The sequence below is a fragment of the Amblyomma maculatum genome, chromosome 5, assembly GCF_055883805.1.
Source record: "Amblyomma maculatum isolate TAMU_Amacu chromosome 5, ASM5588380v1, whole genome shotgun sequence".
NCBI classification, from domain to species: Eukaryota; Metazoa; Arthropoda; class Arachnida; order Ixodida; family Ixodidae; genus Amblyomma; species Amblyomma maculatum.
The window spans coordinates 108,128,468-108,148,673 of NC_139348.1; the positions used below are offsets into that span (position 1 = coordinate 108,128,468).

General features: G+C 48.6%; 5 non-coding genes across 5 annotated transcripts; all 5 read left to right on the forward strand.

The window, feature by feature from the left end:
* Positions 1-1,806: 1,806 nt before the first annotated feature.
* LOC146189175 (U1 spliceosomal RNA) lies at positions 1,807-1,969 on the forward strand. Its single transcript, XR_014707734.1, has one exon. It is a non-coding gene; the product is annotated as a U1 spliceosomal RNA (small nuclear RNA).
* Positions 1,970-10,362: 8,393 nt separating this feature from the next.
* On the forward strand, positions 10,363-10,525 carry LOC146189176 (U1 spliceosomal RNA). Its single transcript, XR_014707736.1, has one exon. It is a non-coding gene; the product is annotated as a U1 spliceosomal RNA (small nuclear RNA).
* Positions 10,526-12,543: 2,018 nt separating this feature from the next.
* Positions 12,544-12,706, forward strand: LOC146189177 (U1 spliceosomal RNA). The gene has a single exon (XR_014707737.1). It is a non-coding gene; the product is annotated as a U1 spliceosomal RNA (small nuclear RNA).
* Positions 12,707-16,853: 4,147 nt separating this feature from the next.
* On the forward strand, positions 16,854-17,016 carry LOC146189178 (U1 spliceosomal RNA). The gene has a single exon (XR_014707740.1). It is a non-coding gene; the product is annotated as a U1 spliceosomal RNA (small nuclear RNA).
* A 2,114-nt stretch (positions 17,017-19,130) lies between these two features.
* Positions 19,131-19,293, forward strand: LOC146189179 (U1 spliceosomal RNA). The gene has a single exon (XR_014707731.1). It is a non-coding gene; the product is annotated as a U1 spliceosomal RNA (small nuclear RNA).
* The last annotated feature ends 913 nt before the right edge of the window (positions 19,294-20,206 follow it).

A 20,206-nucleotide genomic window follows, 5' to 3' on the forward strand; every position in this document is an offset into this window, starting at 1 on the left:
CTTTACTAACATTAAAAAACAAGGAACTTATACGCGTTCTTTGTAAGTAAATCGGTGAAAACTTTATTAATGAGCATTAAAAAAAGGTTGATCTTGCTATTGATTCCGGATGGTGGCCAAGAGTCCATGGGATAGCAAACACATTCAGAGGGCATTGCAAGGTCGCTTAGAGTGATTACTGTAATCTGATAGAATCAATTAGAGAAATAAAAATTCGGTTATAACGTAAACGCGAAAAGCTTTTAAATCTGCCAATTATGTTTATAAATCTGCGTAAGTATTAGGGACATATTTTCAACTGCCGCTTCCCGCCCGCCTATTTCCACATGCGAATAACATTATTCGCATCCATTAAAAATATCCCTCGCAGTGAGGGGCTGAAAGAAAAAAACTGGCCATGGCTTAGCTAAGCTAGGCCAGGATATACAGCCTTTGTCAAAAGTTTAAAGCCTAGGGGTTCTGAGCCATACTATGTGACTCGTAATGCATTCCCAGGTTTCCAAACTTGCTGAAAGCAAGAATGTTCGTCCTACCCTCTCCAGTATCTACGACTTCCATGATTGTTAAGGTCATAATCCACATCTGGAAAAGAAACCCTCTGGGCTCTAAACGTTTCACAAAGGCTGCACGCAGTGAAAGCATGTATGCCTGGCGCTGGGCTGCCTACTCCTCTCCAATCCAATCTCATCTCGTCTAGTCCAGTGTAATCCAAACCAATCCAGTCTAACCTAATAAAATCCAAACTAATTCAGTCTAGCCAAATCCTGTCCCATCAAGTACAGTTCATTTATGTTGCCTAGAATAGTTCATTCCAGTGAAATACAATCCAACCAATCTTGTCAAATTCAATCCAAACCTGTCCGATGCAAACTAGTGCAATCGATTCCAATCCATCATCACTACTATCATCCTCACGCTAAAGACGGAGAATTAAGATGCGCTATTCACTATGCTTAGTTATGCTGTGGTTGCATTAAAGATGAGACGTCATCTTCTGGCTGCTTTTTGATTGCCAGATGGCGCGGCGAGCGCGTGGCGTCTTACAGCTACGTCGGTTGCAAGCAAAGGCTATGTGCCTCCCGCCACACGAAACTCCACTTTCGTGGCCAATGTACCTTTCGCTGCAAAAAGAGATTAGTATGGACTGTGCGGGAACGCCTACGGGCATGCAACCAACGCTTAATCATCTAAATCGGCCAGAATACAATCTTAATCTACCTTAATCGCGGAGTATCCGCCACAATGCAGAGTCATATATCAAAACACAGACCTAAACTAACACCGTCCTGGAGTTCATCGAAGGTCTTGCTAGATAAATACAACGTTATCCACACTTAAACTGCGAATATTTACTTCCTTTTTGAAATTGGCGCCAGGTGCTGATTGGTCTCAATGGCGATCATGCACATGGGGCGTCGCAAGTGTGCATGGCTAATCTGATGTTCTAGTGCAGTTATGTGCATTCAACGCCGCCTACTTTCGTTGCTAATAGAACAGGCAAGGCTCTCGCCATGAAAAGCGTCATGAAAAAAAGAAAGCAAGAGAAAATTGGGCGCTGTCACTATCACTGCGTGGGCTCTAAGATACGATTCTTAAAATATAATTGATGGACAGTTTACAATGAAGTTCTCTCAAGAAGTTGCGTGATTACAATTATTTATCGAAAGACTCCGAGCATTTTATTACCTATGATGTTTTCAGTTTTCTGCACAAAAACTTCTTTACTCATTGTTAATTAATAACTCTCACTGGTGACTTTACTAGTGTTCCTGTGCATGGGATTTTGCGGGCGAGCATTGGCTAGGCATACTTACCTGGTGCCGAGGCATCCTTGGTCAGGATGGAGGAGCCTCCAGGGCGAGGCGCGGGCATTGCACTGCGCCCGTGCTGACCTCTGCCACTTCCTCAATCGAGGCAGATGGGGCATGCAATTTTTGGTAGTGGGGGACTGCGTGCGCGCATCCCCCTATATAAAATGCAAAAATTAGATTCATTCTGATGCCCCACCGCTGTGGAGCAGAGATGAGACGCCTAACTGCTGTGCCGGAGTACCCGGGTTCGATCCCGACCTTCGGTGCTGCATTTCAATCGGGGCGAAACGAAGAGGCGTCCGTGTACTGCGCATTGCACGGTAAAGATCCCTAGATAGTCCAAATTAGTCCGGAGCCCTACACGATGGCCCCCCTTTCTCTCTTCCGCGGGCGCGCGCTCCCTTGATCTTGGCGACCCCACCACTCGAGCGCCACGAAGCTGGGAGATGCTAGCGACCTGGGGAAGGCAGCGTTCGCAACCTACAGGCTTAACCAAAGCTAAACCCCAGCTGATTTCTTTTATAACGTGGAAATGTTAAAACCGGTCTTGTATTCGCCTATTATCTTTTGCAGTGACTTCATTTTAACGCAGTTTATTAAAAGACGTGCCCCGCTGTGGTGGTGCAGTCGTTAAGATGTCCAACTACTGTGCCGGAGTACCTGGGTTCGAACCCGAACACCGGTGGCTGCGTTTCTATGCAGGCGAAACGGAGAGGCGTCCGTGTGCTGTGCGATGTCAGTGCACGTTAAAGATCTCCAGGCGGTCGAAGGAAGGAGAAACTTTGTTAAGCTCTATGTTATATTTCTCGTGTGTTTGGTGCGTCTTCAGAGGTGTCTCCTTGTTGAATTCCCAGGAGTCTACTCCGTCGCACGCGGGCACCTTGCTCTTCGCTTCCATCGAAAAGCAGCCGCCCAGGCTGGGATTCAGGGACGCGCGATCGAATTGCGGCCTCGGTGGCCGCTTTTCGATATAGGCGAAAAGCAAGGCGTCCGTGTGCTGTCCGATGTCAGTGCACCACGTTAAAGAACCCCAGGTGGTCGAAATTTCCTGAGTCCTCTACTACGGCGTCTCTCATAGCCTGAGTCGCTTTGGGACGTTACACCTCACAAACCAAACCATCTACTCCGTCGCCCTCGTCCTCCTCCAACCAATGGTCGGCTACCTGCAGTCAAGGTCTCCGCTGGCCGCTGCCGCCCGTTGAGCTCGTCATACCAGACCTTGCTGGTCAGCAGAGCCTCCCACTGCTCTGCAATCGGGTTTCGTATACTGGGGACCAGGTCTATGTTTTGACAGGCCCATGTCCTGTGATATAATTTGGATTTTTCCTCGCACCACGGACATCTGTCCGCGTATATCATAGGGTGCATTTTGTTTAGAATGTGTAGGTTTGGGTAGGAACCTGTCTGTAATTGTCTTCAAATGACAGCTTCCATCTTTGTTGAGAAAACTGTGCGGCGGAGGGTATCGTATTCTGCCGCCTGTGCAGTTTTCTAGTATGGCCGAATATTGCTTGGGTGCTGGCGAATGTTCCGTGGTCTCGTCAGGCGCTTGGAATGTAGTGCATGCTCGATCTATCCCTGTCGACCTTTTGGTTCCCTGTCACCCACATGTGCCCCGGTAAACACATACTTTTGTTTGCGATGTTGTTGTTTCGTCGTGGTTTTTAATTTTGTGGTTCGCTTCGAGGACTATGCGGATCGCGTGGTGACCTAACCTGCCATTCATGTAATTTCGGCAGGCTGTTTGAGAGTCCGTGAGTGTTTCAACGACTGCCGGATTCAAAAGCCCTCCGACGTCCCTAGGGCAACGGCTACTTCTTCGGGCTCAGCTACCGTGCAGTGTCGCATAGTCGCACTGATCACTTCGCGTAGAGGCGAATCGACCACCGTGGCCACTGCAGTTTTGGTGTCTCCTTCTCTCAAGGACGCGTATTCATACACGTTCGTGTCTTGAGGAGCGGATCTTTTCAATGAATTTGGCCCTTGCTACTGTTTTGCCTCGGTAGAAGTGGGGGTCCATGCTCTTCGGAATCGGAGATACCTTGAGGAACTCGCGAAACACTTCGGGGATCGTTTCCTACCTCGCTATTTCTCGCATCTGCTCGCGGTATTCGAGTATTTGTATTAGCGCTTTTCCAGTTTTTGTCGGCGGCAGCTCGAGCTCTTGTGACTCAAACTGCACAAAAAACGGCTGTCGGCCTCAGAAAACACCACCCCAGGCAAGGATGGTATTACCATTGCCATGATAAGAAACGTGGACGAGAATTAAATAAACAGATGTATTGAATTCATCAACACACACTAGGAGCAGGGGACCATCCCGAAAGACTGGTCTCATGCGGAAATAGTAATGATTCCTAAATCCGGAAAAAATCCCAGTCTGGAAATTCTACGACCCATTTCATTACCGTCATGTTTGGGAAAGGTATACGAACGAATTGTGCTTCAGTGTTTGCAGGCCCACCCGGAGGACAAAGACCTCATGCCGCACACTATGTTCGGATTCCGAAAACAGATCCCAGCACAGGACGTCCTCCTGCAAATAAAGGAGGAGGGTCTTACAATTGTCGCGAAATACGGAGAAAACATCTTGCTCGCGCTTGACTTTAAAGCAGTATTCGACAATGTCAATCACAGGGCAGTGCTAGACGGGCTCTGTAACTTCGATTTTGGGAAGAGCATCTACGTGAAATACTTCCTGAGTAACTGAACAGCCACCATTGGAATAGGAGGAATCAGGACAGACACCTTCCACTCCCCCCAAAAAGGGAACACCGAAAGGCTCAGTGATTTTCCCTAGGCTCTTTAACATTATTATGATCAGCTTAGCAAAGAAACTAGAAGAAATTGAAGGAGCCAGGCATGCTATATACGCTGATGACATCACGATCTGGGTGACCAGGGATCCTTAGGCGAAAAACAAGGCTGTCTGCAGAGAGCAGCAGATACTGCCAATGCATACGCCAGACATTGCGGACTTGAATGTTCCCCGGATAAATCTGAGGTGCTCAGAGTACACATAAAAGGGTACGCTCTGCAAAACTACATAGACGTGTACATAGGAGCGAAGAGGATCTCGGTAGTGTCGCAAATCAAACTCCTAGGCATGCGGATACAAAGCTACTGCCGTATAGATCAAACAATCAGGCAGCTAGCAAATACCACAGCGCAGATCACGCAAATGATCGCAAGTATCTCCAACAGAAGACGAGGAATGTCCCAGGAGGAGACACGTAGGCTGGTACAGGCCCTCGTTGTAAGTCGCATTGTAATGGTGTCCCCTACCAAATTGCGCTCGAACAGGAAAAGAACTGAAGGCAATCCCGAGGAAAGCCTACATGTGTGCTCTTGGACTACCGGTCAAAACCTCTACGGAAAAATTCTCTAAACTGGGCATAAACAACACAGTGCAAGAATACATCGACGCCCACTTTCTCGCAAAATAAGACTCATGCAGACGCAAACGGGAAGGAACATGCTGAATATACTGGGCATGAGAGATGCTTGCACGGAAATAAATAGACCGGCGAGCATACCGAAGGAGATAAGAGAGATCATTAAGGTCAATCCGAATCCGAAAAACATGCATCCGAAAATACACAAGGCCAGAGGAGAGGCAAGATCGGAGGCACACGAAAGAAGCTTCGCAGGAAAAAAAAATATATTGTACGTCGACGCGACCACATACAAAGAACAATACGGAGCGGTAGCCAGCGTGGTTGATCAGCAGCTTAGGGAAATCAACTGCGCCTCGATCGAGAGCAACAACATTGTCGAGGCTGAGGAAACGGCAATCGCTCTCGCTGTCACCCACCAGGGTGAGAAGGCTACTACACAAATAATTACGAACTCGCAAGAAGCATGCAGAAGGTATAGCAGCGGACGCATATCCACAGTGGCCATCCGCATACTCAAGGCAACAAAAATCACCCTTTCGAGATGCTTTATAACGCTGACACCAGGCCATGAGACTGTCAGAGGTAACCAAAGTGTCGACACCAATGCCCGAGCATACGCCAACCGGGAGGCGCACAACCATTGGGAACTGGATGCAGTCACTAGACGCTATGGAGTCATCCTTGAACATTAAAGAGCTTTAAGGAGGATATATCCACCTCCCCACGAATACTTTAATAGAGAGCAGTCGGTTGCCTGGGAACAGCTGCAGACTAATACATACCCAAACCTGAGTCTACTCAGTAAATTCCATCCCATAACATACGAGAATAAATGCCCACTATGCGGGGAACCACCTACGATCTACTACGTTACATGGGCGTGTCAAAAAACACAGGTAGCGCAAATAAACACCACACAAACACCGGAGCAGTGGGAGGCTGCGCTGTCCTGCTCAACGCCTGATGACCAGCTCAAACCTATCGACAGAGCGCACAAGACGGCAAACGCCACTGGGGCCCTGGACTGAGGGTCCCACCCACACCGGGAGGATTCCTTTTCGCTAAATAATGTTTTTCATTGATTCATTCAAGCTGCACATCGCGTAGCATTCAAGCGGCACAACACGAGCTCCTCGAAGGTGTTTTGCAATCCAAGAGACATGAGTTTTTCTGTAGACGTGTATCGTGGTAGTAGGAGTGCTGACTTCTACGCTTTCGTAGCGGAATATCCTGTTGTTCTACTTCGCTCTTCTTGACGCACATATAGCGTAGGCTGTACATACTTCGGCTACCTACAAGGTTTCTGACTAGTTATAGTGTGTCTTCTTAGCACATACTATGCCGCCTGCTGGTGATGCGGCGATCATGAGTGCGACTTGTAGTGTTGTTACTCTTAGCAGGGTAAAGCTGAGTACTGCGTTGATCGCATTGAAACCGCATGCCCAATATTTTAAATGTTGTGTTTTCTGGTATGGGCATTTCCAGGTAGGTATTGAGTTTCAAGTCCTCACTGCTTGGGGCGGTTCGTTTTTGTTTGCCGCTCCACACTCGAAGCAGTTCCGATTTCTCAGTAGAACATGCGAGCCCTCTTTCTCCAAAATATTGCTGGACACGAGAGGCCACTTTCTGTAGTTTTTCGTCCTTCTCTCCGAGGGCACCGGTGTTCCTCCAGACTGTTATGTCGTCTGCATACATGGCGTGCCTGATGCTTTCGACCTTCTCTAGTTTTCGTGCTACACCTATCATAGCTATATTTAAAAGGATAGTTGAGATGACTGTCTCTGGGGTTTTCCTCTTGTGGCGCGTGAAGTTTATTCGATCGAAGGTATCCCATGCCGATGGTGGTAGTTCTATGTTACAAGAAGGCTTTGACGTACCCGTGGATTCTGCGTCCAGAGTCCAGGTCGTCTAGGGCTATAATGATCGCTTCGTGACTGACGTTATCGAATGCTCCCTTGAAGTCGAGGGCCTTAATGACATTTTCACCCGTTCGGGGTACATTGTGGAGCGAATCTTGTTTTTGGAGGAGCACGTTCTGTGTCGATAATTTTGTTCTGAAGCAGAACATGGTATGAAGTTCACGGTCACTATCTCCCCTGTAATTTTGCAGTCTGAGTGTCACCAACCGCTCGTAAAGCTTGCCAAGGTACGACGTGAGTGAGGTGAGCTTGAAATTTTCAGTTGGAGCTTTTTGCCAGGTTTAGAAATCATAATTACTTCGGCGTGTTTCCAGTCCTCGGGAACCGCCTCCCAGTGTTTGTTTAGAAAGCTTACGGACTCTTGAATGAGGTGGTCACTCAGGCTGCGGATCAGGGCGTTGTCGATTCTGTCCACTCCTGCTGCTGTGCTTCTGGTCGTATTGCTTGTGGCCTCGTAAACGTCTTCCACAGTAATGGGGTGGTCGAGTCTCTCGTTTTCGGCTCCGCGAAATGTTCCTTGGTCTCTTGAGGGGTTGTGATCACCGAAACATTTTTTTCGTGCTTTCTCTAAAAGGTAGGCGTCCAAACCCTCGAAGGAGTGGGTTATTCTGTGGATGCATGCTTTTATTGTTTTTCAATTTGATTTTGGTAAGTTCTCTTAGGAGATTCGAGGTTCTGTCCGTGCTTAAGGTTCCCTCAAGTGAGCCGCTGAATTATTCCCAATTTTTGTTTACGAGTTGCGTTGCATATTCTTCAGCTTTTGCTGTAACTTCTGCTACCTTTAGGTTTAGTTTTGTGTTGTGTGTTTGCTTCCTCCAACTTTTGGTGAAACTGCATCTGGCTTCACATGGTCGCAGAAGGTGCCCGTCTAGATCGGGCGTTGTTGTTGTTCGCCTTACAGTTTCTGTATATTTGTCTCGCATTTCAGCATGCCGCTCCATTCTTCCAGTGATTGGATGCCGCCTTCAGATTTTGCACTGGCCCTGCAAAAAACGTTTCAGTCTGTGAGTTTTGCTTGTTCGATTCGGCGTCTTATCATGTCCGACGCTATTCGCTTTCGGTGGATAAAGTGAGCGCTGCTTAGAGTTTCTATCACGTTTTCCCACTGTGACTCCCTGCTCTTCCATACGAACGTGAGGTCCGGCAAAGTGTCCGTGCTTACACACCGATTCTAGTGGGGTCGCGAGGTCTGCGATGAGACTGCAGGCAAAATATAATGGCTGCGTACGCTAATGTTCTTCACTGGATATCTTGTTTCTGGTATTTTGAACCCGTGTCCGAGGCGTTGAAATCACGTAGGATAAATAATGTATTTTCTTTGAGCAGTTTGTGCGCTCCGTGGAAGAGTCACAGAATTTGGCTTTTCTATGCGGTGGCGGGCTGTACAGGTTCAGTACGAATGAGCTCCCTCCCTGTCGCTTTTTTTTGAATGATTTCGACAAGTTCGGGCTAGATGTCTGAGTCGGCGATGATATCGTGCCTTATGGCGATGATGGCTTTGCTGGCTAGGACGCCTGCTTTACCTCCGTTTTGACTCTCGTAAACATCGTACCCCTGTAAAGTGGGCTTGGTTCCAGTCTCTCGGAAGGCAATTACACGGGGGAGTGTGTGTATATATTGTTTTATGAGGTCCTGATTGTTATGGTAGCCTCTGCACTTCCACAGCCAAATCTCTAAGTACTTTTGTTTTCGCTGACGCGCCATGATCCTGTTTAGGTGGTAATAACAATAGCATCGATTGTGCTGGAACGCCTAGGGTGACGACCAGCGCTCAATCAGTTAAATTTGCCAGAATACGCGCTTAATCTACCCTGATCCACGAGTATTCAACATAATCCAGCATAATTCAACAGCACACACCTCTAAAGTAACACCGTTCTGGAGTTCATCGAAGGTCTTGTAAGATAAATAGAACGTTATCCACACTTAAACTGAGAGAGAGAAGACTATTTACATGGACGTGGACCTCAGGGCCGGGGCTCAGCCTGAAAGACGGTATTCTTCTAGCCTGCTCTCCAGCGCCGTGGCCGCAGAGAAAGTCTTGGAGTAAGCCTCCTCCGCTAGGTGTGGGACGATCTTTTGTACATCCGCATTTGGACTGCGAATGTAGGACTCCCAGGTAATTTGATCATTGGGATCAGTCTCTTTACCTCCAGGAGAATCGGAGTAATGCAAGATTAGAAGATTTTTACTCAGAGGTGCATTGCAGAGACTGCAACCCTCGGAGCCATCTGTCAACTCATTGTGCAGATTAACATAAGGAGAGACACAATTGGCCTGAATGTTTCGCCAGGCCCTGAATTCTGAGGGCGTTAGGGACCTATCTGGTGATTTATAGATCCTTCTGCTCTGTCTTGGAGTCTCAAAGAGCCCCTTGTAAGTGGTGATGAGGGGGTTTTTGTCTCAGGGTAGCAGGGTCTCTACGACCGCTCGGGTGTATACATCTGAAAACTCAGAATTTTTCTTTCCTTTTTGAAATTGGCGCCAGGAGCTGAATGGTCTCAATGGTGGCCATGCACACGTGGCGTCACAATTGTGCATGGCTAATCTGATATTCTGATGCCATCGTTTGCCGTCAACGTCGCCTACGTTCGCTGCTAATACAGCGGTTGTTGTTGTTGCGGCTGTAGAAAGAAGGAAAAAAAAATGCACGGTCCTGCTACTGGCTCTCTAGCTGACCACTTCCGCTGCCTCGTGCGGACGGAAGAGAGAAAATAGAAAACAAAGAAAAAGAAGTGGGAGAGAAAGACGCGCGCTGCAACAACAGCCATCGTCCACCAGCTATACGCGGTGGCGGGTGCAATGAAAGGTTATAACAGATAACAATTCGGTGGCTGGCTAGCCTCCGCCGGAGGCGGCGTTCACCTACCATCCCAGCCCCATAGGGCCAGAAGCAGCCACCCTTCACCACCTCCTCTAATAGAGCAGGCACGGCTCTCGCCATGAAAAGCGACATGAAAAGAGAAAGCACGAACAAATCGCGTGCTGCCAATGCCACTGCGTGGATTCTAAGATGAGATGTTTAAACATATAAATTGTGAAGAGTTTACATAGTTCTTTCAAAAATTTGCATGATTACAATTCTTTATCAAAAGACTCAAACTATTTTATAACTATAATCTTTTCAGTTTTCTTCGCAATTTACTCTGTTATCCAATGTTATTTATTAACTCTCACTGATGACTAAACTAGTGTCCCAGTGAATGGGATGCTGCGTCCGAGAATTGCTTAGGCATACTTACCTGGTGCCGAGGCATCCTTGGTCAGGAGGGAGGAGCCTCCAGGGCGAGGCGCGGGCATTGCACTGCGCCCGTGCTGACCTCTGCCACTTCCTCAATCGAGGCAGATGGGGCATGCAATTTTTGGTAGTGGGGGACTGCGTGCGCGCATCCCCCTATAAAAAATGCAAAAAAAAATAGATTTATTTTGATGCCCCACCACAGTGGAGCAGTGATGAGATGCCTAACTGCTGTGCCGGAGTACCGGGTTCGGTCCCGAACTCCGGCGCTGCACTTCGATGGAGGCGAAACGAAGAGGCATCATTGCACTGTGCGATGTCAGAGTACGACCGAGCTCGGAGTGCTATCGAGCTGGGAAGACCGCTAAGAGCTTGACTCACTCCGGACTGGCTTTGTTATACTTCGAAATATAAAACCGGTCGTGTATTCGTCGGTTAACTTTTGTACTGACTTCATTTTAACGCAATTTAATAAAACACGCACCCTGCTGGCATGGTGAAGTGGTTAACATGCCAGACAACTGTGCCGGAGTACCCGGGTTCGAACCCGAACACCGGCGGCTTCGGCACAGTAGCCTGCCATGTTAACCACTGCACCACGGCAGCAGCGTGCGTGTTTTAATACCCGAACACCGGCGGCTGGCCCCGCGGGGGTGGTGCAGTGGTAAGACGCCCGACTACTGTGCCGGAGTACCCGGGTTCGAACCCGACCGCGGCGGCTGCGTTTCAATGGAGGCGAAACGGAGGAGCGTCCATGTGCTGGCGATGCCAGCGCACGTTAAAGATGCCCAGCTGGTCGAATTACTCCGTAGTCCTCCGTAGTCCTTTCTCTCTTTTCGCTTTAACTCACACTTTCCTCCCTTCTCTTAGGGCGTGGTTAAGGTGTCCACCGAAACAAGTGGGACAGATACTGCGCTTTTCCTTTCCTGTGAACTAATTATTATATAGCACCGGTGGCTGCGTTTTTATGGAGGCGAAACTAAAAGGCGACCGTGGGCTGTGCGATGTCAGTGCACGTGAAAGATCCCCATGTGGTCGAAGGAATGAATGAAAGGAAAACTTTATTTAGCTCTATGCTATATTTCGGCGGTTTTTGGGGCGTCTTCACAGGTATCCTCTTGTTGCATTCCCAGGAGTCTCTCTGTCGCCTTCGTGCTCCTCCAACCAATGGTTTATTGCGCGATGTCCAGGGCTCCGCTGGCCACTGCCGCCTGTTGAGCTCGCTGTATAAGAGCTTGCTGGTCTTCGGAGCAGTCGCTTGACAGCAGTCTCCCACTGCTCTGCACTTGGATTTCGCATACTGGGGACCATTTCTATGCTTTGACAGGTCCATGTGATTGATATAGTGTGGGGTTTTCCTCGCACCATGGACATATGTCCGCGTATTTCGTAGGGTGTATTTTGTTTAGAATGCGTAGGTTTGGGTAGGAACGTGTCTGTAATTGCCTCCAAAGGTGAGCTTTCTCTTTGTTGTGAGAAGTGTGCTACAGAAGTTATCGCAATCTTCTACCTCTACAGTTTTCTAGTATGGCCGAGTATTACTTGCGTGCTGGCGAATGTCCCGCGGTCTCCTCGGATGCAGTGAATGCTCGAGAAATCTCTATCCACCTCGCGGTTCACTGCTGCCCCCATTTGCCCAGTGCCCACATAATGTTGTTTGTGGTCTTGTTTTCTTCATCGTGGCTTTCCGTATTCCGATGCCGTTTTCATATTCCGATGCCATCATTTGCAGTCAACGTCGCCTACGTTCGCTGCTAATAGAGCAGTTGTTGTTGTTGTGGCTGTAGGAAGAAGGAAAAGAAAATGCACGGGCCTGCTACTGGCTCTGTAGCTGAGCCATCTCCGCCGCCTCAGAGAGAAGAGAGAACATAGAGAAGATAAAGAGGAGGAGAAAGACGCGCGCCGCAACAGCCGTCGTCCGCCACCTAAGTGGCTTCCACCTGCGTAGATTCTAAGCTGAGATGTTTAAACATATAGATTGTGAAGAGCTTACATAGTTCTTTCAAAAAGTTGTATGATTACAATTATTTATCGAAAGACTCATAGTATTTTATTAACCATTACTCTTGAATTTTCTTCGCAATTTACTCAGTGATTCATTGTTATTTAGTAACTCTCACTGGCAACTGATGTAGTGTCTCGGTGCATGGGATGTTGCAGCCGAGCATTGGTAAGGCATACTTACCTGGTGCTGAGGCATCCTTGGTCAGGATGGAGGAGCCTCCAGGGCGAGGCGCGGGCATTGCACTGCGCCCGTGCTGACCTCTGCCACTCCCTCAATTGAGGCAGATGGGGCATGTAATTTTTGGTAGTGGGGGACTGCGTGCGCGCGTCCCTCCATTTAAAATGCACAAATTAGACTCATTTTGATGCCCCACCGCGGCGTAGTAGTGATGAGACGCCTGACTACTGCGCACGGGTACCCGGGTTCGATCCCGACCTCCGGCGCTGCACTTCGATGGAGGCGAAATGGAGAGGATCATTGCACTGTGCGATGTCAGTGCACGTTAATTATCCGCGGGTGGTTGAAATTAGTCCGGAATTCCTCCACGACGGCACCCCTTTTTCTCTTTCGCCTTTTATTTACTCTGGAAATACAAACTAAGCAAAATTCGTATGTCGCGCACCCGCCTAACCATGGCCTAACCTTGATCTTTGCAACCCCACCAGGCGAGAGCCACGAAGGTCGGAGATGCTAGCGAGCTGGAAAGACAGCTATGAGCTTGACTCGCTCCCGATTGACTTTATTATATTTCGAAATATTAAAACCGGTCGTGTATTTATCGGTTAACTTTTGCACTGACTTCATTTTAACGCAATTTAATTAAACACGCCCCCTGCTGCGGTGGTGCAATGGTTAACATGCCAGACTACTGTGCCGGAGTACCCGAGTTCGAACCCGAACACTTGCGGCTGCGTTTTTATGGAAGCGAAACTAAAAGGCGTCCGTGCGCTGTGCGACGTCAGTGAACGTGATAGATCCCCAAGTGGTCGAAGGAATTAATGAAGGAAAATCTTTATTTAGCTCTATGCTATATTTCGTCAGTTTTTGGCGCCTCTTCAGAGGTGTCTTCTTGTTGCATTCCCAGGAGTCTCCTCCGTCGCCCTCGTCTTTCTCCGACGAATGGTTTGTTGTCCGAAGTCCAGGGCTTCGCCGGCCACTGCCGCCCGTTGAGCTCGCTGTATAAGAACTTGCGGGTCTTCGCTGCGGTCGCTTGACCGCAGTCCCCCACTGCTCTGCACTTGGGTTTCGTATATTAGGGACCTCGTCTATGCTTTGAGAGGCCCATGTGATGTGATATAGCGTGCGGTTTTCTTCGCACCATGGACATCTGTCCGCGTATATTGTAGGGTGCATTTTGTTTAGAATGTGACACGAAGGCTCTGCGTCCGCAGCCCAGGTCATCTAGACCTGTAAGCATCGCTTCGCGACTGACGTTGTCGGAAGCTTCCTTGATGTCCATAGCCATTATGACATTTTCACCCGTTCGGGCTACGTTGTGGAGCACATCGTGTATTTGGAGGAGTACGTTCTGCGTCGAGAGGTTTACTCTGAAGCCGAACATGGTATGGATTACACGGTCATTATCTTCCCTGTAATTTTGCAGTTTGATCGTCACCGCCTGCTCGTAAAGCTTGCCTAGGCAAGATTTGAGCGAGATGGGCCCGATATTTTCAATTCGGAGTTTTTTTGCCAGGTTTAGGGATCATAAATACTCCAGAGTGTTTCCAGTCTTCGGGAACCATCTCCGCCTTCCAGTATTTGTTCAGAAAGTATACGAGCTCCTGTATGAGGTCGTCACTCAGGTGGCGGATCAGGGCGTTGTTGATTCTGTCCGCTCCTGCTGCCGTGTTTCTGGTCGTATTCCGTGTGGTCACGTGAACGTCGTCCCCAGTTATGGGGGGATGGAGTTTCTCGTTTTCGGCTCCGCGATACGTTCCTTGGCATGGCGAGGGGTTGTGCTCACCGAAACATTTTTTTTGTGCCTTCTATAAAAGGTCGGTGTCCGAACCCTCGAAGAAGTGGATTAATCTGTGGATGGTTTTACTGTTTTCCGATTTGATTTTGGTCGGATCGATTAGTTCTCTTAGGAGATTCCAGGTTCTGGCCGTGCGCCTTTAAGCGAGTCGCTGAATTGTTCCCAGTTTTGTTTCGCGGGTTGTGTCGCGTATTCTTCAGTTTTTGCTGTAAGTTCTGCTATTTTTAGTTTTAGTTTCCTGTTGTGGTTTTGCTTCCGCCATCTTTGGTGAGGCTGCGTCCGGCTTCACATAGTCGCAGAAGGTGCCCGTCTACTTCGGGTGTGGTTCTTGTTCGCCTCACACGTTTTGTGCATTTGAATCACGTTTCTGTTAGCATGCCGCTCCATTTTTCTAGTGATTGGATGCCGCCTTCAGAGTTTTTACAAGCCCTGCAAAACGCGTTTCAGTATGTGAGTTTTGCCTGTCCGATCCGGTGTCTTATCATATCCGATGCTATTCGCGTCTGGAGGATAAAGTGATCGCTGCCTAGGTTTTAAATCATGTTTCCCACTGTGACTCCCTGCTCTTCGTCACGAACGGGAGGTTCGGGCAAATCTCTGCTCACACTATTACTGATTCTCGTGGGGGTCGCGAGATCTGTAATTAGACTGCAGCCAAAATATAATGGTTACGTCCGCTAATGTTCTTCCCTTGATATCTTGTTTCTGATATCCCCAACTCGTGTCCATAGCTTTGAAATCTCCTTTGGTAATCAGTGCATTTTCTTTGGCCAGTTTGTGCGCTCTTTGGGAGAGTTAAAAGAATTTGGCTTTTCTATGTGTTGGCGGGCTGTACAGGTTCAGTACGAATATGCTCCCTCCCTGTCGCTTTTTTTGAATGATCTCGACAAGGTCGGGCTAGACATCTGAGTCGTCGAAGATATCGTGCCTGATGGTGGTGATAGCTTTGCTGGCTAGGACGCTTGCTTTACCTCCGTTTTGATTCTCGTAAACATCGTACCCCTGTAAAGTGGGCTCGGTTCTAGTCTCCAGGAAGGCAATTACATGGGGATGTAAGCTGTGTGTGTATATATTGTTTTATGAGGTACTGATTGTTATGGTAGCCTCAGCACTTCCACTGCCAAATTTCTAAGTATTTTGGTTCTTGCTTACGCGTCTTGATCATGTTTACATTTTAAAAATAATTAGGATGGATTGTGCTGGAATGTCTAGGGCAACGACCAACGGTTAATCAGTTAAATCTGCCAGAGTACACCCTTAATCTACCCTGATCCACTAGTATTCAACACAATCCAACATAACCCAACAACACACACCTCTAAAGTAACACCGTTCTGGAGTTCATCGAAGGTCTCGGAAGATACATAGAACGTTATCCACACTTAAAGTGAAAGAGAGAAGACTATTTACATGGACGTGGAATTCGGGCAGGGGCTCAGCTTGAAGGAAGGTCGTCTCCTAGCCGGCTTATAGCCGGCTCTCGAGTGCAGTGGCCGCAGAGAAAGTCTTGGAGTAAGCCTCCTCCGCTAGTTGTAGGACGATCTTTTGTGCATTCGCATTTGGGCTGCGGATGTAGGACTCCCAGGTAGTTTGATCATGGGCCTCAGTCTCGTTCACTCCCGGAGTATCGGAGCATTGTCTGATTGGATGATTTGTACTCAGGGGTACGTTGCAGAGATTGCAAGCCTCTGGGTCACCAGTCAGCTTATTGTGTAGATTAACATTTGGAAAGAAACGATTGGCCTGAATGTTTCGCCAGGCCCTGAATTCTGAGGGCGTTAGGGACATATCTGGTGGTGAAAAGATCCTTCTGCTTACTCTGGGAGTCTCAAAGAGCTCCTTGTAGGTGACGAGGGGGTTTTTGTATCAGGGTAATGGGGTCTCTACGACATCTGGGGTGTATACATCTGAAAACTGAAAATTTTTCTTTTCGTCTTGAAATTGGTGCCAGGGGCTGATTGGTCTCAATGCCGGTCATGTACACGTGGCGTCACAATTGTGCATGGCTAATCTGATATTCCGATGGTATCGTTTGCAGTCCACATCACCTACGTTCGCTGCTTAGAGCAGTTTGTACTGTTGTTGCTGTAGGAAGAAGGAAAAAAAAATGCACGGGCCTGCTACTGGCTCTGTAGCTGAGCTATCTCCGCCGCCTCGTGCAGAGAGAAGAGAGAACATAGAAAAGAAAGAAAAAGAAGAGGGAGAAAAAGACGCGCGCCGCAACAGCCGTCGTCCACCGCCTAAGTGGTGGCGGTTGCTGCCACTACCACTGCGTGAATTCTAATATGAGATGTTTGAACATATAAATTCTGAAGAGTTTACATAGCTCTTTCAAAAAGTTGCATTATTACTATTCTTTATCGAAAGGCTCAGAGTATTTTATTAACCATAATCTCTTCATATTTCTTCACAATTTACTCTGTTATTCATTATTAATTAGTAACTCTCACTGGTGACTAAACGAGTGTCCCAGTACATGGGATGTTACGGCCGAGCATTGACTAGGCATACTTACCTGGTGCCGAGGCATCCTTGGTCAGGATGGAGGAGCCTCCAGGGCGAGGCGCGGGCATTGCACTGCGCCCGTGCTGACCTCTGCCACTTCCTCAATCGAGGCAGATGGGGCATGTAATTTTTGGTAGTGGGGGACTGCGTGCGCGCATCCCCCTATTTAAAATGCCAAAATTAGATTCATTATGATGCCCCACAACGGTGGAGCAGTGATGAGATGCTTAACTGCTGTGCCGGAGTACCTGGGTTCGATCCCGACTTCCGGCGCTGCACTTCGATGGAGGCGAAACGGAGAGGCATCGTTGCACTGCGTGATGCCAGAGTACGACAAAATTTGCGGCGAAATTGTCATTAACTAAGGGCCGCCTAACGTTGATATTTGCAACCCCACCAGGCAAGCGCCACGAACCTCTGAGATGCTACCGAGCTGGGAAGACAACTAAGAGCTTGCCTCACTCCAGACTGACTTTATTATACTTCGAAATATAAAGCCGGTCGTGTATTCGTCGGTTAACTTTTGTACTGACTTTCTTTTAACGCAATTTAATAAAACATGCACCCTGCGGCCGTGGTGAAGTGGTTAACATGCCAGACTATTGTGGCGGAGTACCCGGGTTCGAACCCGAACACCGGCGGCTGCGGCACAGTAGTCTGCCATGTTAACCACTGCACCACGGTAGCAGGGTGCGTATTTTAATACCCGAACACCAGCGACTGGCCCCGCGGGGGTGGTGCAGTGGTAAGACGCCCGACTACTGTGCCGGAGTACCCGGGTTTGAACCCGACCGTGGCGGCTGCGTTTCAATGGAGGCGAAACGGAGGGGCGTTCATGTGCTGTGCGATGCCAGCGCACGTTAAAGAAGCCCAGCTGGTCGAATTACTCCGTAGTCCTCCGTAGTCCTTTCTCTCTTTTCGCTTTACCTCACACCTTCCTCCCTTCTCTTATGGCGCAGTTAAGGTGTCCACCGAAACAAGTGTGACAGATACTGCGCTTCTCCTTTCCTGTGAACTAATTATTATATAGCACCGGCGGCTGCGTTTTTATGGTGGCGAAACTAAAAGGCGACCGTGGGCTGTGTGATGTCAGGGCACGTGAAAGATCCCCAAGTGGTCGAAGGAATGAATGAAAGGAAAAACTTTATTTAGCTCTATGCTATATTTCAGCGGTTTTTGGGGCGTCTTCACAGGTGTCTTCCTGTTGGATTCCCAGGAGTCTCTCTGTCGCCTTCGTCCTCCAACCAATGGTTTGTTGCCCGAAGTCCAGGGCTCCGCTGGCCACTGCCGCCCGTTGAGCTCACTGTATAAGACATTGCTGGTCTTCGGAGCGGTCGCTTGATAGCAGTCTCCCACTGCTCTGCACTTGGGTTTCGCATACTGGGGACCCCGTCTATGCTTTGACAGGTCCATGTGATCGATATAGTGTGGGTTTTTCCTCGCACCATAGACATTAGTCCGAGTATATCGTAGGGCGTATTTTGTTTAGAATGCATAGGTTTCGAGTAGGAACGTGTCTGTAATTGCCTCCAAAGGTGAGCTTCCTCTTTGTTGTGAGAACTGTGCTGCGGAGGATATCGCACTCTTCTTCCTTTACTGTTTTCTAGTATGGCCCAGTATTACTTGCGTGCTGGCGAATGTCCCGTGGTCTCATCGGATGCTCGGAATATAGTGAATGCTCGAGAAATCTCTTTTGACCTCTCGGTTCACTGCCGCCCGCATTTGCCCAGTGCCCGCATAATGTTGTTTGTGGTCTTGTTTTCTTCATCGTGGCTTTCCGTATTCTGATGCCATTTTCATATTCCGATGCCATCATTTGCAGTCAACGTCGCCTACGTTCGCTGCTAATAGAGCAGTTGTTGTTGTTGTGGCTGTAGGAAGAAGGAAAAGAAAATGCACGGGCTTGCTGCTGGCTCTGTAGCTGAACCATCCCCGCCGCCTCGTGCAGAAAGAAGAGAGAACATAGAAAAGAAAGAAAAAGAAGAGGGAGAGAAAGACGCGCGCCGTAACAGCCGTCGTCCGCCACCCAAGTGGCTTCCACCTGCGTGGATTCTAAGATGAGATGTTTAAAAATATAGATTGTGAAGAGTTTGCCTAGTTCTTTCAAAAAGTTGTATGATTACAATTATTTATCGAAAGACTCACAGTATTTTATTAACCCTATTGTCTTGAATTTTCTTCGCAATTTACTCAGTGATTCATTGTTATTTAGTAACTCTCACTGGCAACTGATGTAGTGTCTCGGTGCATGGGATGTTGCGGCAAAGCATTGGCACAGCATACTTACCTGGTGCTGAGGCATCCTTGGTCAGGATGGAGGAGCCTCCAGGGCGAGGCGCGGGCATTGCACTGCGCCCGTGCTGACCTCTGCCACTTCCTCAATCGAGGCAGATGGGGCATGTAATTTTTGGTAGTGGGGGACTGCGTGCGCGCGTCCCCCTATTTAAAATGCAAAAATTGAATATAATCTGATGCCCCACTGCGGTGGGGCAGTGATGAGACACCTGACTTCTGTGCCGGGGTACCCGGGTTCGATCCCGACCGCCAGCACTGCACTTTGATGAAGGCGAAACGGAGAGGCATCATTGCACTGTACGATGCCAGAGTACGTTAAAGTTCCGCGGGTGGTCGAAATTAGTCTGGAAGGGCGCCACGAGGCTCGGGCGCTGTACCCAGGGCATGAAAAGGGTGCCTTTCTTGAGGAGGTGAGCGCAAGCTTCTCGCAACATGCCAGATAACCAACTGGGGCTTACGGGGATCTAGTGATGAGCAGAACTGCCTCCAAAGTTGTCGTCCTAACCTCTCCAGGTGGCGCAAAACTTTTCGTTTAGCTTGGCGAGAAAGTGCGCAGATCTTGCGCAGATTTCGTTCTTCTGTACTTCCTGTCAGCCCGCCGACGTTTCGCTCGAAGCCACTTGAATTCCACGTAGATGCGGGACACTGACGCCGGCACACAAACACAGCGAGTGTTCTCACTGAGAGAGGAAGTAATGAGGCCCTTTATTTGAGATGGTGGCTGGAGGTCCACGCTGGAAGTCTCCACCGATGCGCTAAAGGCGGGCCAGTATATGTATTGACACGAGGTGAAGTGGCAGGTACAAACACTTGATGCATACGTACGTTGGTATGTGATCACTCCCATTCGTTTCCGCATCACTACACCAAGAAAGAGAGGGATGGAGGCTTTATTCTGGAAACAAACGTCACATCCAACCAACTGCTGTAGATTGTTCCGCGTAGAAACGTCGGCGAGCCGTCGTTTGTGTTGACGAGATCTCGCGTATGCATAAAGTCTGCCAGGTCTCTTCCTCGATTGCTCAATATGGCACTACCCCACTGAGGGTGTGAACATTAA